The sequence below is a fragment of the Tasmannia lanceolata genome, unplaced genomic scaffold, assembly GCF_043159265.1.
Source record: "Tasmannia lanceolata isolate RefF3 unplaced genomic scaffold, GAP_Taslan_0.1 ptg000006l, whole genome shotgun sequence".
Lineage (NCBI taxonomy): Eukaryota > Viridiplantae > Streptophyta > Magnoliopsida > Canellales > Winteraceae > Tasmannia > Tasmannia lanceolata.
The window spans coordinates 36,078,238-36,094,530 of record NW_027518683.1 but is presented as its reverse complement, the minus strand read 5'-3'; positions in this window follow the sequence as shown (position 1 = coordinate 36,094,530).

Below are 16,293 nucleotides of genomic sequence, written 5' to 3'. Positions count from 1 at the left end.
TGTGCTTTCGACTTTCATAGAGCGAAACTTGTTCTTTGACATCCTCCATCTATGGATTCGTTCTGATGATCACTTTTCAATGCTTGCTCTTGAACTTCTTATCTTGAATTTGTTGGCTTTATGTTATGAATTTGAGAACCAAGGTCATTAATTGGAAATATGAAAGTTGTTTCCACTCTATGCCCCTTGTATAGCATATATCTTCTCACTTTCTTCATTTTCTTTGAGCTTTCCAACTATGTCTTGCCCCTGGTATCGGTTGTAGCTTTTCTAGACAATCATCTTATTCTTGAAATAATTTTATCAATTCTTCACACTCTTCAGAGGGTAATGTATTTTCAATCGGCATTTACTGAATCAAAGTTTCAGTGCCAGCGTTTACCACTTCAATTTCATTTTTGAAAAGCTGGGATTGGCGCTCCTCCTCTTGTTCAAGTAATTGCTGTGACTCAAGTGGAGTTTCGTCAATTTTGTCCTCATTTGAGGAGGGAGTCTTATTTTAAGATCAGAAGCACACTTAAGAAACAAACACAAGTGAATTATTGGACACGACCTATCCTGAACATGCTCAGGATTCACAACTCTAAATAAAAAAGAGAGATGATTTGCCTGGACTAGGCATTGACCTTGAAATGTAAGACCAGACTCAACAATTGTACTGACCATGATGACTGATTCGCATAGGGGAATGCCCCTAGTTCAAGGATTATGATAGTGAACTCTGAAGGACTTAGCAAAATATTCTTGAAAAAGGTTGCCCTTAGAGTAAGAAAGGACCAAGGGTACAATTAAGATTGGATCATCTGGACCAGGCATGATCAGATCATGAGATTGCATAATCGAAAGATTGTGAGATTCTGCTCCTGCCAGTTAGGGGATGGCATGAAGATACGATCGAATTGTATGACAGAAGAATGAAAGACGCACGATCAAGAGATTAGATGAGATAGCATAAGATTGCTTTCAACAGATAGATCATGAATGACTAATCCTATGAGATCTTTGGAAATGATGGGATTTATATCCTAACCCCAAAGGGAAAGTTTTTAATCTTCACACATTTTAACAGTGTTACCTGAAGGCATCAACCCTAATCCTAATCTAGCGGAGTGGAGAGAGGATCTCGACTCATGACTTTGTTCGTGTATCTAAGGACCGATCGTAGCCATTGGAAGATGGACCACGGCCTAATCTAGACACAAATGGGTAGGATATCCTAAACTAGGCTCACACACGTGATGCACATGTGTTCGTATACTACATGCATGTGTGGGTTAATCTAGGGGTAAGGCCAAGAGTTCCCTTAGCGCGAATCCCTGTTCGATATACTGTACCAGTGTCCGGCGTATCAGTACGTGAACAAGAGATCCGTTTACGTACCATAAAGGTACTAGGCTAAGGGTGGAATGCTTCTCTAGAACAGAGGCACCAGGTGATGAAATCCCAGTCAACCATGCTAGATAACACTCCGGGTTCCTAAAATAGGACTGTGTGCACGTGAGATGCAAGGGTTTAGATGCAAGTGATGTAAGTGTGTGCAATATGTTTGCGCAATCTATGATGCCTTCAGGTTTTGTTAGATTAAGTTCAAGTAAAAGGTGATGAGAAAATAAAACAAGACAAATTAATCTGACAAGTATAGAGTTTTTATGAGCCAGTTAAATTAAATTCAAATGAATTATCTTTTGGAATTTTAATGAAGTTAGGTGATCCCCAGCAGAGTCGCCAGACTGTGGGACATGATCCCGCGAGAGGGGCGTGGGGCGCGAGCCGCCGCGCGCTCTCCTTTGGTCTCTCTTTCCCACGCGATTGGCGTGTGCATTTTAATATTGATTTGAATTCGTCTTTCCTGTGGACTTGGGATCACTAAGGCAATCCGAATTCCACACGAAAGAGACTGACAGAGTCGCCACCTAGATGTGGGATCTAGGACCCATAATTAACCAGAAATCTAGACTCGCTACCTGGTTACGAGAATGGAAGGTATGGGGAGTTATCCACCACATGCACCATTCTTGTCCGATAATCGGTCTTCGATTCCAAAAGCTAACTCTTTTAAATTTATTTTAAATGGCTCATTCAACTCTATGTTAATGTGCGAACTAAGTGACATGCATCCTAGAATCTAATTTCAATGTGAATCCTAGATGTGTATCTTGATTTATTAATTTGTCTGGATTCATTCTAAGTGAAAGTTCTCCTAGAATTCTAATTTCATGGAAAACCCTAACTGATTTGATTAAGTATTTACAAGAAAATTAATATACAAAACACCACAATTTGTTGTGGTGCCGACTCGCGGGTGGTATGCCGTCAGACATCCAAGCTGCCTACGTACCCAAGCCTCACTGGGATCAGAGTCGACGTAGTTCGGTGCACCTAAGCTAAGCTACTTATGCCTAACTCAACTAGGACACCGACCTAGACGGGATTGACTGTTTCAACAGTTTTAGGAGAAGTTATTTAATTCAAGTTGAGGATTTTATTATCTTAAGATTTCATCTAAGATGCTATATGATTCTCATCTAAATGTAAATGGTCCCTTAGACTAATGCAGGTTTGCCTACATCCTAGTTTACTAGGCTTGTCCTAGGGAAAGATTGGGTGACTAGTGTAACTAGACCTATGGCACGGTTGCTATACATAGCAAACGTCCGTGATGAGGCTGGACTCCTAACTCTAGGACTCCCTAAAACCTAAGACTCCCTAAAACTTAGGACGCGACACGACACCGGTGTTCCTAAATTGGGCTCTAAGGGTCCTTACGACGGAAACCGTAATCCAACGGTTCCGAGAGACACGAGGTGAATCGATTTCAGTTCTTGAGGTTAGTGAAAAAAGGGATGGAAGAGATGATGAAATAGTGTGAGGGAATGAGAAAGATAGAGAAAGGTGCGACTGAACTTGGGAGTGCCAAATTGCCTACGTACCCCGCGATGGGGATCAAGCCACACGTAGTTCCGCTGGCGAGGTTGCTTGGATTTTGGAAGACAGAATTGGTATTTGTATCTGGAATCGGGTTTGCATTTGAGCATTGGACTTGAGATTCAGAAACATTGATCTAGCAATGGGATTTTGGAATTGGGAATTTGCATCAAAGAATTGAGCATATAGGAATCATCAAGGGTTTGAATTTTCGGAATTCAAAGTGGGCGGGCTTATGAGATTCGGCCAAATGGATTCAGACATGCGACTCGGATTGTGTTGGGATATTACTTGGTTGGATTGGGTTAATGGTTAGGGTCAAGTGAGTCGGGTCTAAGTTAGGAGCAAACCCGAGACTAGCCATGGTCTAACTAGGAGGAAGCAGGGTACAAACCAGGGTGCGGACCAGGGTGCACCAGGGTGCGAACCAGCAGGGAACCAGGGTGCGAACCAGCAGGGGAACCAGGGTGCAACCAGCAGGGAACCTGGGTGCAACCAGCAGCGAACCTGGGTGCGAACCAGCAGGGAACCAGGGTGCGAACCAGCAGGGGAACCAGGGTGCAACCAGGAGGGAACCTGGGTGCAACCAGCAGCGAACCTGGGTGCAACCAGGGTCTAACCAGAGTGCGAACCAGCAGGGAACCAGGGTGCGAACCAATATCGAACCAGGGTGCGAACCAGTAGGGAACCAGGGTGCAACCAGCAGGGAACCAGGGTGCAACCAGTAGGGAACCAGGGTGCAACCAGCAGGGGAACCAGGGTGCGAATCAGTAGGGAACCAGGGTGCAACCAGCATCGAACCTGGGTGCAACCAGCAGCGAACCTGGGTGCAACCAGGGTCTAACCAGAGGCTAACCAGGGGGAAAACGAACCCTACATGCTTCCTAACATGGTTTTTCTTTTAAAGTAAAAGATATGCATGAAAACAGACCCTACATAGAATTGAAATAAATGCCTACCTCTTTGGAAACCCACTTTGTGTTTGATTTTTCTTTGATGTTAATTCCTTGAAGATGATTCCTTGCTTGATAATGACTGCTTTTGATATATATCACCCAACGTATAAAATTACCCGATCCGGCAAGGATGGCCGAACCCTTGAAGAGATGAAGGAGAGGGATGAATTTTCTAAGAGAGGGGTTCTTTTTTTCTTTTCTTGGATGGTGGGATGAGAGGGTATTTATAGGAGAATGGGATAGGAGGTTAGGTGAGGTTAGGTGGTTTTGGATGGTTAGGATGAGAGGATGAGGTTAGGTAAGGTTAGGTGGGGTTAGGTAAGGTTAGGTGAGGTTAGGTGAGGTTAGGTGAGGTTTGGATGGTTAGGATGAGAGGAGAGGTTATGTGAGGTTAGGTGAGGTTTGGATGGTTAGGATGAGAGGAGAGGTTAGGTGGTTTTGGATGGTTAGACCCAGGTCAAGATCTGCCATTGATCTAACGATTTACGGAAATCGGGTCTCGGAATGGAATCAGGGTCCGGGCTATGAAGTGACCCTAGCTTATTTTGTCCTGATTGATGATTCGTAAAGTCAGATCAAGATATTAATGACCTAAAACATATAAATCAATGATAGAGGGGGTTCTCACATGGATTTAACACACTAATTTCTTTGTTGATTAAAACAAAACAAAATGGGGTGTCTACACCAAGTTTTGAGATAAGTATGAGATGATATTAAGTCTTAGATTTAGATGATGAATGATGGAGATTGAAAAAAAGAATGTTTCTTATTTTAGAAACTTTATAAAACATCCATATTTTAGACAAAGGAAAAGCTCCATCTCATCCTCATCTCAAAACATTGCTAAACATCTAAAACTTTCTACTGAATCTTTACAAGACATCCATCTTTTAGACATAAGAAACCATTGAGAATGTGTCAAGGCGCTTTTAGTCAAGTTTTGCGATGAGAATGAGAGGGTATTGAATCATAGATTTAGATGATAATTGATGAAGATTGAAAAATTAGAAAGTTTATTATTTTAGAAACTTTATAAAACATCCATATTTTAGACATAAGAATCCCTAGAGATAATGCCAAAAAGCTTTTAGCCAAGTTTTGAGAAGAGGATGAGAAGATATTGAATCTTATATTTAGTTGATAAAAGATGGAGATTGAAAAAATAGAAAGTTTCTTATTTTAGAAAATTCATAAGACATTCACCTTTTAGACTTACAAAACCATTAAGATGGTGTCAAGGAGCGTTTAGACAAGTTTTGAGATAAGGATGAGATGAAATTGAATCTTTGATTTAGTTGATGAATGATGGAGATTGAAAAAAAATAACAAGTTTATTAGTTTAGAAACTTTATAAAATATCAATCTTTTAGACATAGGAAACCCTATAGATGCTGGGATGGAGTTTTTTGCCAAGTTTTGAGAAGATTATGAGATGCTATTGAATCTTAGAATTCGTTGATAAAGGATGGAGATTGAAAAAATGGAAAGTTTCTTATTTTAGAAACTTTATAAAACATCTATCCTTTAGAGATAGGAAACCCTACTAATGGTGTCAAGGTGCTTTTGACCAAGTTTTGAGATAAGTATGAGATGATATTGAATATTAGATTTAGATGCTGAAGGATGGAGATTGAAAAAAAGAATGTTTCATATTTTAGAAACTTTATAAAACATCAATAATTTCGACAAAGGAAAAGTTATATCTCATCCTCATCTCAAAACTTTGCTAAAACATCTAAAACGTTCTATTGAATCTTTACAAAACATCCATCTTTTAGACATAAGAAAGCATTGAGAAGGTGTCAAGGCGCTTTTAGTCTAGTGTTGCGATGAGAATGAGAGGGTATTGAATCATAGATTTTGATCATAAACGATGAAGATTGAAAAATTAGAAAGTTTATTATTTTAAAAACTTTATAAAACATCCATATTTTAGACGTAAGAATCCCTAGAGATAATGCCAAGGAGCTTTTAGCCAAGTTTTGAGAAGAGGATGAGAAGTTATTTAATCTTATATTTAGTTGATAAAAGATGGAGATTGAAAAAATAGAAAGTTTCTTATTTTAGAAAATTCATAAGACATCCAGCTTTTAGACTAACAAAACCATAAAGATGGTGTTAAGGAGCGTTTAGACTAGTTTTGAGATAAGGATGAGATGAAATTGAATCTTAGATTTAGTTGATGAATGATGGAGATTGAAAAAATAGACAGTTTATTTGTTTAGAAACTTTATAAAATAGCAATCTTTTAGACATACGAAACCCTATAGATGCTGCGACGGAGCTTTTTGCCAAGTTTTGAGAAGATTATGAGATGGTATTAAATCTTAGATTTCGTTGATAAAGGATGGAGATTGAAAAAATGGAAAGTTTCTTATTTTAGAAACTTTATAAAACATCCATCTTTTAGAGATAGGAAACCCTACTAATGGTGTGAAGCTGCTTTTGACCAAGTTTTGAGATAAGTATGAGATGATATTAAGTCTTAGATTTAGATGATGAATGATGGAGATTGAAAAAGAGAATGTTTCTTATTTTAGAAACTTTATAAAACATCCATATTTTAGACAAAGGAAAAGCTCCATCTCATCCTCATCACAAAACATTGCTAAACATCTAAAACTTTCTACTGAATCTTTACAAGACATCCATCTTTTAGACATAAGAAACCATTGAGAATGTGTCAAGGCGCTTTTAGTCAAGTTTTGCGATGAGAATGAGAGGGTATTGAATCATAGATTTAGATGATAATGGATGAAGATTGAAAAATTAGAAAGTTTATTATTTTAGAAACTTTATAAAACATCCATATTTTAGACATAAGAATCCCTAGAGATAATGCCAAGGAGCTTTTAGCCATGTTTTGAGAAGAGGATGAGAAGATATTGAATCTTATATTTAGTTGATAAAAGATGGAGATTGAAAAAATAGAAAGTTTCTTATTTTAGAAAATTCATAAGACATTCACCTTTTAGACTTACAAAACCATTAAGATGGTGTCAAGGAGCGTTTAGACAAGTTTTGAGATAAGGATGAGATGAAATTGAATCTTTGATTTAGTTGATGAATGATGGAGATTGAAAAAAAATAAAAAGTTTATTAGTTTAGAAACTTTATAAAATATCAATCTTTTAGACATTGGAAACCCTATAGATGCTGGGATGGAGTTTTTTGCCAAGTTTTGAGAAGATTATGAGATGCTATTGAATCTTAGAATTCGTTGATAAAGGATGGAGATTGAAAAAATGGAAAGTTTCTTATTTTAGAAACTTTATAAAACATCTATCCTTTAGAGATAGGAAACCCTACTAATGGTGTCAAGGTGCTTTTGACCAAGTTTTGAGATAAGTATGAGATGATATTGAATATTAGATTTAGATGCTGAAGGATGGAGATTGAAAAAAAGAATGTTTCTTATTTTAGAAACTTTATAAAACATCAATAATTTCGACAAAGGAAAAGTTATATCTCATCCTCATCTCAAAACTTTGCTAAAACATCTAAAACGTTCTATTGAATATTTACAAAACATCCATCTTTTAGACATAAGAAAGCATTGAGAAGGTGTCAAGGCGCTTTTAGTCAAGTGTTGCGATGAGAATGAGAGGGTATTGAATCATAGATTTTGATCATAAACGATGAAGATTGAAAAATTAGAAAGTTTATTATTTTAAAAACTTTATAAAACATCCATATTTTAGACATAAGAATCCCTAGAGATAATGCCAAGGAGCTTTTAGCCAAGTTTTGAGAAGATATTGAATCTGAGATGTCGTTGATAAATGATGGAGATTGAAAAAATAGAAAGTTTCTTATTTTAGAAACTTTATAAAACATCCATCTTTTAGAGATATGAAACCCTACTAATGGTGTCAAGGTGCTTTTGACCAAGTTTTCAGATAAGTATGAGGTGATATTAAATCTTAGATTTAGATGATGAAGGATGGAGATTGAAAAAAAGAATGTTTCTTATTTTAGAAACTTTATAAAACATCAATACTTTAGAGAAAGGAAAAGCTCCATCTCATCCTCATCTCAAAACTTTGCTAAAACATCTAAAACTTTCTATTGAATCTTTACAAGACATCCATCTTTTAGACATAAGAAACCATTGAAAAGGTGTCAAGGCGCTTTTAGTCAAGTTTTACGATGAGAATGAGAGGGTATTGAATCATAGATTTAGATGATAAAGGATGAAGATTGAAAAATTAGAAAGTTTATTATTTTAGAAACTTTATAAAACATCCATATTTTAGACATAAGAATCCCTAGAGATAATGCCAAGGAGCTTTTAGCCAAATTTTGAGAAGATGATGAGAAGATATTGAATCTTAGATGTCGTTGATAAATGATGGAGATTGAAAAAATAGAAAGTTTCTTATTTTAGAAACTTTATAAAACATCCATCTATTAGAGATATGAAACCCTACTAATGGTGTCAAGGTGATTTTGACCAAGTTTTCAGATAAGTATGAGATGATATTAAATTTTAGATTTAGATGATGAAGGATGGAGATTGAAAAAAAGAATGTTTCTTATTTTAGAAACTTTATAAAACATCAATACTTTAGAGAAAGGAAAAGCTCCATCTCATCCTCATCTCAAAACTTTGCTAAAACATCTAAAACTTTCTATTGAATCTTTACAAGACATCCATCTTTTAGACATAAGAAACCATTGAAAAGGTGTCAAGGCGCTTTTAGTCAAGTTTTACGATGAGAATGAGAGGGTATTGAATCATAGATTTAGATGATAAAGGATGAAGATTGAAAAATTAGAAAGTTTATTATTTTAGAAACTTTATAAAACATCCATATTTTAGACATAAGAATCCCTAAAAATAATGCAAATGAGCTTTTAGCCAAGTTTTGAGAAGAGGATGAGAAGATATTGAATCTTATATTTAGTTGATAAAAGATGGAGATTGAAAAAATAGAAAGTTAATTAGTTTAGAAACTTTATAAAATATCAATCTTTTAGACATATGAAACCTTATAGATTGTGTGAAGGAGCGTTTTGCCAAGTTTTGAGAAGATTATGAGATGGTATTGAATCTTAGATTTCGTTGATAAAGGATGGAGATTGAAAAAATGGAAAGTTTCTTATTTTAGAAACTTTTTAAAACATCCATCTTTTAGAGATAGAAAACCCTACTAATGGTGTCAAGGTGCTTTTGACCAAGTTTTGAGATAAGTATGAGATGATATTGAATCTTAGATTTAGATGATGAAGGTTTGAGATTGAAAAAAAGAATGTTTCTTATTTTAGAAACTTTATAAAACATCAATAATTTCGACAAAGGAAAAGTTCCATCTCATCCTCATCTCAAAACTTTGCTAAAACATCTAAAACTTTCTATTGAATCTTTACAAGACATCCATCTTTTAGACATAAGAAACCATTGAGAATGTGTCAAGGCGCTTTTAGTCAACTCTTGCGATGAGAATGAGAGGGTATTGAATCTTAGATTTAGATGATAAAGGATGAAAATTGAAATATTAGAAAGTTTATTATTTTAGAAACTTTATAAAGCATCCATATTTTAGACAGAAGAATCCCTAGAGATAATGCCAAGGAGCTTTTAGCCAAGTTTTGAGATAAGGATGAGATGAAATTCAATCTTAGATTTAGTTGATGAATGACGGAGATTGAAAAAATAGAAAGTTTATTAGTTTAGAAACTTTATAAAATATCAATCTTTTAGACATAGGAAACCCGATAGATGCTGCGAATGAGCTTTTTGCCAAGTTTTGAGAAGATTATGAGATGGTAATGAATCTTAGATTTCGTTAATAAAGGATGGAGATTGAAAAAATGGTAAAACATCCATCTTTTAGGGATAGGAAACCCTACTAATGATGTCAAGGTGCTTTTGACCAAGTTTTGAGATAAGTATGAGATGATGATATTGAATCTTAGATTTAGATGATGAAGGATGGAGATTGAAAAAAAGAATGTTTCTTATTTTAGAAACTTTATAAAACATCAATATTTTAGACAAAGGAAAAGCTCCATCTCATCCTCATCTCAAAACTTTGCTAAAAATCTAAAACTTTCTATTTAATCTTTACAATACATCCATCTTTTACACATAAAAAAACCATTGAGAAGGTGTCAAGGCGCTTTTAGTCAAGTTTTGCGATGAGAATGAGAGGGTATTGAATCATAGATTTAGATGATAAAGGATGAAGATTGAAAAATTAGAAAGTTTATTATTTTAGAAACTTTATAAAACATCCATATTTTAGACATAAGAATCCCTAGAGATAATGCCAAGGAGCTTTTAGCCACGTTTTGAGAAGAGGATGAGATGATATTGAAGCTAATATTTAGTTGATAAAAGATGGAGATTGAAAAAATAGAAAGTTTCTTATTTTAGAAAATTCATAAGACATCCAGCTTTTAGACTTACAGAACCATAAAGATGGTGTCAAGCAGCGTTTAGACAAGTTATGAGATAAGGATGAGATGAAATTGAATCTTAGATTTAGTTGATGAATGATTGAGATTGAAAAACTAGAAATTTTATTAGTTTAGAAACTTTATAAAATATCAATCTTTTAGACATAGGAAACCCTATAGATGGTGTGAAGGAGCTTTTTGCCAAGTTTTGAAAAGATTATGAGATGGTATTGAATCTTAGATTTCGTTGATAAAGGATGGAGATTGAAAAAATGGAAAGTTTCTTGTTTTAGAAACTTTATAAAACATCCATCTTTTAGAGATAGGAAACCCTACTAATGGTGTCAAGGTGCTTTTGACCAAGTTTTGAGATAAGTATGAGATGATATTGAATATTAGATTTAGATGATGAAGGATGGAGATTGAAAAAAAGAATGTTTCTTATTTTAGAAACTTTATAAAACATTAATAATTTCGACAAAGGAAAAGTTCCATCTCATCCTCATCTCAAAACTTTGCTAAAACATCTAAAACTTTCTATTGAATCTTTACAACACATCCATCTTTTAGACATAAGAAAGCATTGAGAAGGTGTCAAGGCGCTTTTAGTCAAGTGTTGCGATTAGGATGAGAGGGTATTGAATCATAGATTTAGATGATAAAGGATGAAGATTAAAAAATTAGAAAGTTTATTATTTTAAAAACTTTATAAAACATCCATATTTTAGACATAAGAATCCCTATAGATAATGCCAAGGAGCTTTTAGCCAAGTTTTGAGAAGAGGATGAGAAGATATTGAATCTTAAATTTAGTTGATAAAAGATGGAGATTGAAAAAATAGAAAGTTTCTTATTTTAGAAAATTCATAAGACATCCAGCTTTTAGACTTACAAAACCATAAAGATGGTGTCAAGGAGCGTTTAGACAAGTTTTGAGATAAGGATGAGATGAAATTGACTCTTAGATTTAGTTGATGAATGATGGAGATTGAAAAAATAAAAAGTTTATTAGTTTAGAAACTTTATAAAATATCAATCTTTTAGACATACGAAACCCCATAGATGGGGCGAAGGATCTTTTTGCAAAGTTTTGAGAAGATTATGAGATGGTATTGAATCTTAGATTTCGTTGATAAAGGATGGAGATTGAAAAAATGGAAAGTTTCCTATTTTAGAAACTTTATAAAACATCCATCTTTTAGAGATAGGAAACCCTACTAATGGTGTCAAGGTGCTTTTGACCAAGTTTTGAGATAAGTATGAGATGATATTAAGTCTTAGATTTAGATGATGAAGGATTGAGATTGAAAAAAAGAATGTTTCTTATTTTAGAAACATTATAAAACATCCATATTTTAGACAAAGGAAAAGCTCCATCTCATCCTCATCTCAAAACATTGCTAAACATCTAAAACTTTCTACTGAATCTTTACAAGACATCCATCTTTTAGACATAAGAAACCATTGAGAATGTGTCAAGGCGCTTTTAGTCAAGTTTTGCGATGAGAATGAGAGGGTATTGAATCATTGATTTAGATGATAAAGGATGAGGATTGAAAAATTAGAATGTTTATTATTTTAGAAACTTTATAAAACATCCATATTTTAGACGTAAGAATCCCTAGAGATAATGCCAAGGAGCTTTTAGCCAAGTTTTGAGAAGAGGATGAGAAGATATTTAATCTTATATTTAGTTGATAACAGATGGAGATTGAAAAAATAGAAAGTTTCTTATTTTAGAAAATTCATAAGACATCCAGCTTTTAGACTAACAAAACCATAAAGATGGTGTTAAGGAGCGTTTAGACTAGTTTTGAGATAAGGATGAGATGAAATTGAATCTTAGATTTAGTTGATGAATGACGGAGATTGAAAAAATAGACAGTTTATTAGTTTAGAAACTTTATAAAATAGCAATCTTTTAGACATACGAAACCCTATAGATGCTGCGACGGAGCTTTTTCCCAAGTTTTGAGAAGATTATGAGATGGTATTAAATCTTAGATTTCGTTGATAAAGGATGGAGATTGAAAAAATGGAAAGTTTCTTATTTTAGAAACTTTATAAAACATCCATCTTTTAGAGATAGGAAACCCTACTAATGGTGTGAAGCTGCTTTTGACCAAGTTTTGAGATAAGTATGAGATGATATTAAGTCTTAGATTTAGATGATGAATGATGGAGATTGAAAAAAGAATGTTTCTTATTTTAGAAACTTTATAAAACATCCATATTTTAGACAAAGGAAAAGCTCCATCTCATCCTCATCTCAAAACATTGCTAAACATCTAAAACTTTCTACTGAATCTTTACAAGACATCCATCTTTTAGACATAAGAAACCATTGAGAATGTGTCAAGGCGCTTTTAGTCAAGTTTTGCGATGAGAATGAGAGGGTATTGAATCATAGATTTAGATGATAATTGATGAAGATTGAAAAATTAGAAAGTTTATTATTTTAGAAACTTTATAAAACATCCATATTTTAGACATAAGAATCCCTAGAGATAATGCCAAGGAGCTTTTAGCCAAGTTTTGAGAAGAGGATGAGAAGATATTGAATCTTATATTTAGTTGATAAAAGATGGAGATTGAAAAAATAGAAAGTTTCTTATTTTAGAAAATTCATAAGACATTCACCTTTTAGACTTACAAAACCATTAAGATGGTGTCAAGGAGCGTTTAGACAAGTTTTGAGATAAGGATGAGATGAAATTGAATCTTTGATTTAGTTGATGAATGATGGAGATTGAAAAAAAATAAAAAGTTTATTAGTTTAGAAACTTTATAAAATATCAATCTTTTAGACATAGGAAACCCTATAGATGCTGGGATGGAGTTTTTTGCCAAGTTTTGAGAAGATTATGAGATGCTATTGAATCTTAGAATTCGTTGATAAAGGATGGAGATTGAAAAAATGGAAAGTTTCTTATTTTAGAAACTTTATAAAACATCTATCCTTTAGAGATAGGAAACCCTACTAATGGTGTCAAGGTGCTTTTGACCAAGTTTTGAGATAAGTATGAGATGATATTGAATATTAGATTTAGATGCTGAAGGATGGAGATTGAAAAAAAGAATGTTTCTTATTTTAGAAACTTTATAAAACATCAATAATTTCGACAAAGGAAAAGTTATATCTCATCCTTATCTCAAAACTTTGCTAAAACATCTAAAACGTTCTATTGAATATTTACAAAACATCCATCTTTTAGACATAAGAAAGCATTGAGAAGGTGTCAAGGCGCTTTTAGTCAAGTGTTGCGATGAGAATGAGAGGGTATTGAATCATAGATTTTGATCATAAACGATGAAGATTGAAAAATTAGAAAGTTTATTTTTTTAAAAACTTTATAAAACATCCATATTTTAGACATAAGAATCCCTAGAGATAATGCCAAGGAGCTTTTAGCCAAGTTTTGAGAAGATGATTAGAAGATATTGAATCTGAGATGTCGTTGATAAATGATGGAGATTGAAAAAATAGAAAGTTTCTTATTTTAGAAACTTTATAAAACATCCATCTTTTAGAGATATGAAACCCTACTAATGGTGTCAAGGTGCTTTTGACCAAGTTTTCAGATAAGTATGAGGTGATATTAAATCTTAGATTTAGATGATGAAGGATGGAGATTGAAAAAAAGAATGTTTCTTATTTTAGAAACTTTATAAAACATCAATACTTTAGAGAAAGGAAAAGCTCCATCTCATCCTCATCTCAAAACTTTGCTAAAACATCTAAAACTTTCTATTGAATCTTTACAAGACATCCATCTTTTAGACATAAGAAACCATTGAAAAGGTGTCAAGGCGCTTTTAGTCAAGTTTTACGATGAGAATGAGAGGGTATTGAATCATAGATTTAGATGATAAAGGATGAAGATTGAAAAATTAGAAAGTTTATTATTTTAGAAACTTTATAAAACATCCATATTTTAGACATAAGAATCCCTAGAGATAATGCCAATGAGCTTTTAGCCAAATTTTGAGAAGATGATGAGAAGATATTGAATCTTAGATGTCGTTGATAAATGATGGAGATTGAAAAAATAGAAAGTTTCTTATTTTAGAAACTTTATAAAACATCCATCTTTTAGAGATATGAAACCCTACTAATGGTGTCAAGGTGCTTTTGACCAAGTTTTGAGATAAGTATGAGATGATATTAAATTTTAGATTTAGATGATGAAGGATGGAGATTGAAAAAAAGAATGTTTCTTATTTTAGAAACTTTATAAAACATCAATACTTTAGAGAAAGGAAAAGCTCCATCTCATCCTCATCTCAAAACTTTGCTAAAACATCTAAAACTTTCTATTGAATCTTTACAAGACATCCATCTTTTAGACATAAGAAACCATTGAAAAGGTGTCAAGGCGCATTTTGTCAAGTTTTACGATGAGAATGAGAGGGTATTGAATCATAGATTTAGATGATAAAGGATGAAGATTGAAAAATTAGAAAGTTTATTATTTTAGAAACTTTATAAAACATCCATATTTTAGACATAAGAATCCCTAAAAATAATGCAAATGAGCTTTTAGCCAAGTTTTGAGAAGAGGATGAGAAGATATTGAATCTTATATTTAGTTGATAAAAGATGGAGATTGAAAAAATAGAAAGTTAATTAGTTTAGAAACTTTATAAAATATCAATCTTTTAGACATATGAAACCTTATAGATTGTGTGAAGGAGCGTTTTGCCAAGTTTTGAGAAGATTATGAGATGGTATTGAATCTTAGATTTCGTTGATAAAGGATGGAGATTGAAAAAATGGAAAGTTTCTTATTTTAGAAACTTTTTAAAACATCCATCTTTTAGAGATAGAAAACCCTACTAATGGTGTCAAGGTGCTTTTGACCAAGTTTTGAGATAAGTATGAGATGATATTGAATCTTAGATTTAGATGATGAAGGTTTGAGATTGAAAAAAAGAATGTTTTTTATTTTAGAAACTTTATAAAACATCAATAATTTCGACAAAGGAAAAGTTCCATCTCATCCTCATCTCAAAACTTTGCTAAAACATCTAAAACTTTCTATTGAAACTTTACAAGACATCCATCTTTTAGACATAAGAAACCATTGAGAATGTGTCAAGGCGCTTTTAGTCAACTCTTGCGATGAGAATGAGAGGGTATTGAATCTTAGATTTAGATGATAAAGGATGAAAATTGAAATATTAGAAAGTTTATTATTTTAGAAACTTTATAAAACATCCATATTTTAGTCAGAAGAATCCCTAGAGATAATGCCAAAGAGCTTTTAGCCAAGTTTTGAGATAAGGATGAGATGAAATTCAATCTTAGATTTAGTTGATGAATGACGGAGATTGAAAAAATAGAAAGTTTATTAGTTTAGAAACTTTATAAAATATCAATCTTTTAGACATAGGAAACCCTATAGATGCTGCGAATGAGCTTTTTGCCAAGTTTTTAGAAGATTATGAGATGGTAATGAATCTTAGATTTCGTTAATAAAGGATGGAGATTGAAAAAATGGTAAAACATCAATCTTTTAGGGATAGGAAACCCTACTAATGGTGTCAAGGTGCTTTTGACCAAGTTTTGAGATAAGTATGAGATGATGATATTGAATCTTAGATTTAGATGATGAAGGATGGAGATTGAAAAAAAGAATGTTTCTTATTTTAGAAACTTTATAAAACATCAATATTTTAGACAAAGGAAAAGCTCCATCTCATCCTCATCTCAAAACTTTGCTAAAAATCTAAAACTTTCTATTTAATCTTTACAATACATCCATCTTTTACACATAAAAAAACCATTGAGAAGGTGTCAAGGCGCTTTTAGTCAAGTTTTGCGATGAGAATGAGAGGGTATTGAATCATAGATTTAGATGATAAAGGATGAAGATTGAAAAATTAGAAAGTTTATTATTTTAGAAACTTTATAAAACATCCATATTTTAGACATAAGAATCCCTAGAGATAATGCCAAGGAGCTTTTAGCCACGTTTTGAGAAGAGGATGAGATGATATTGAATCT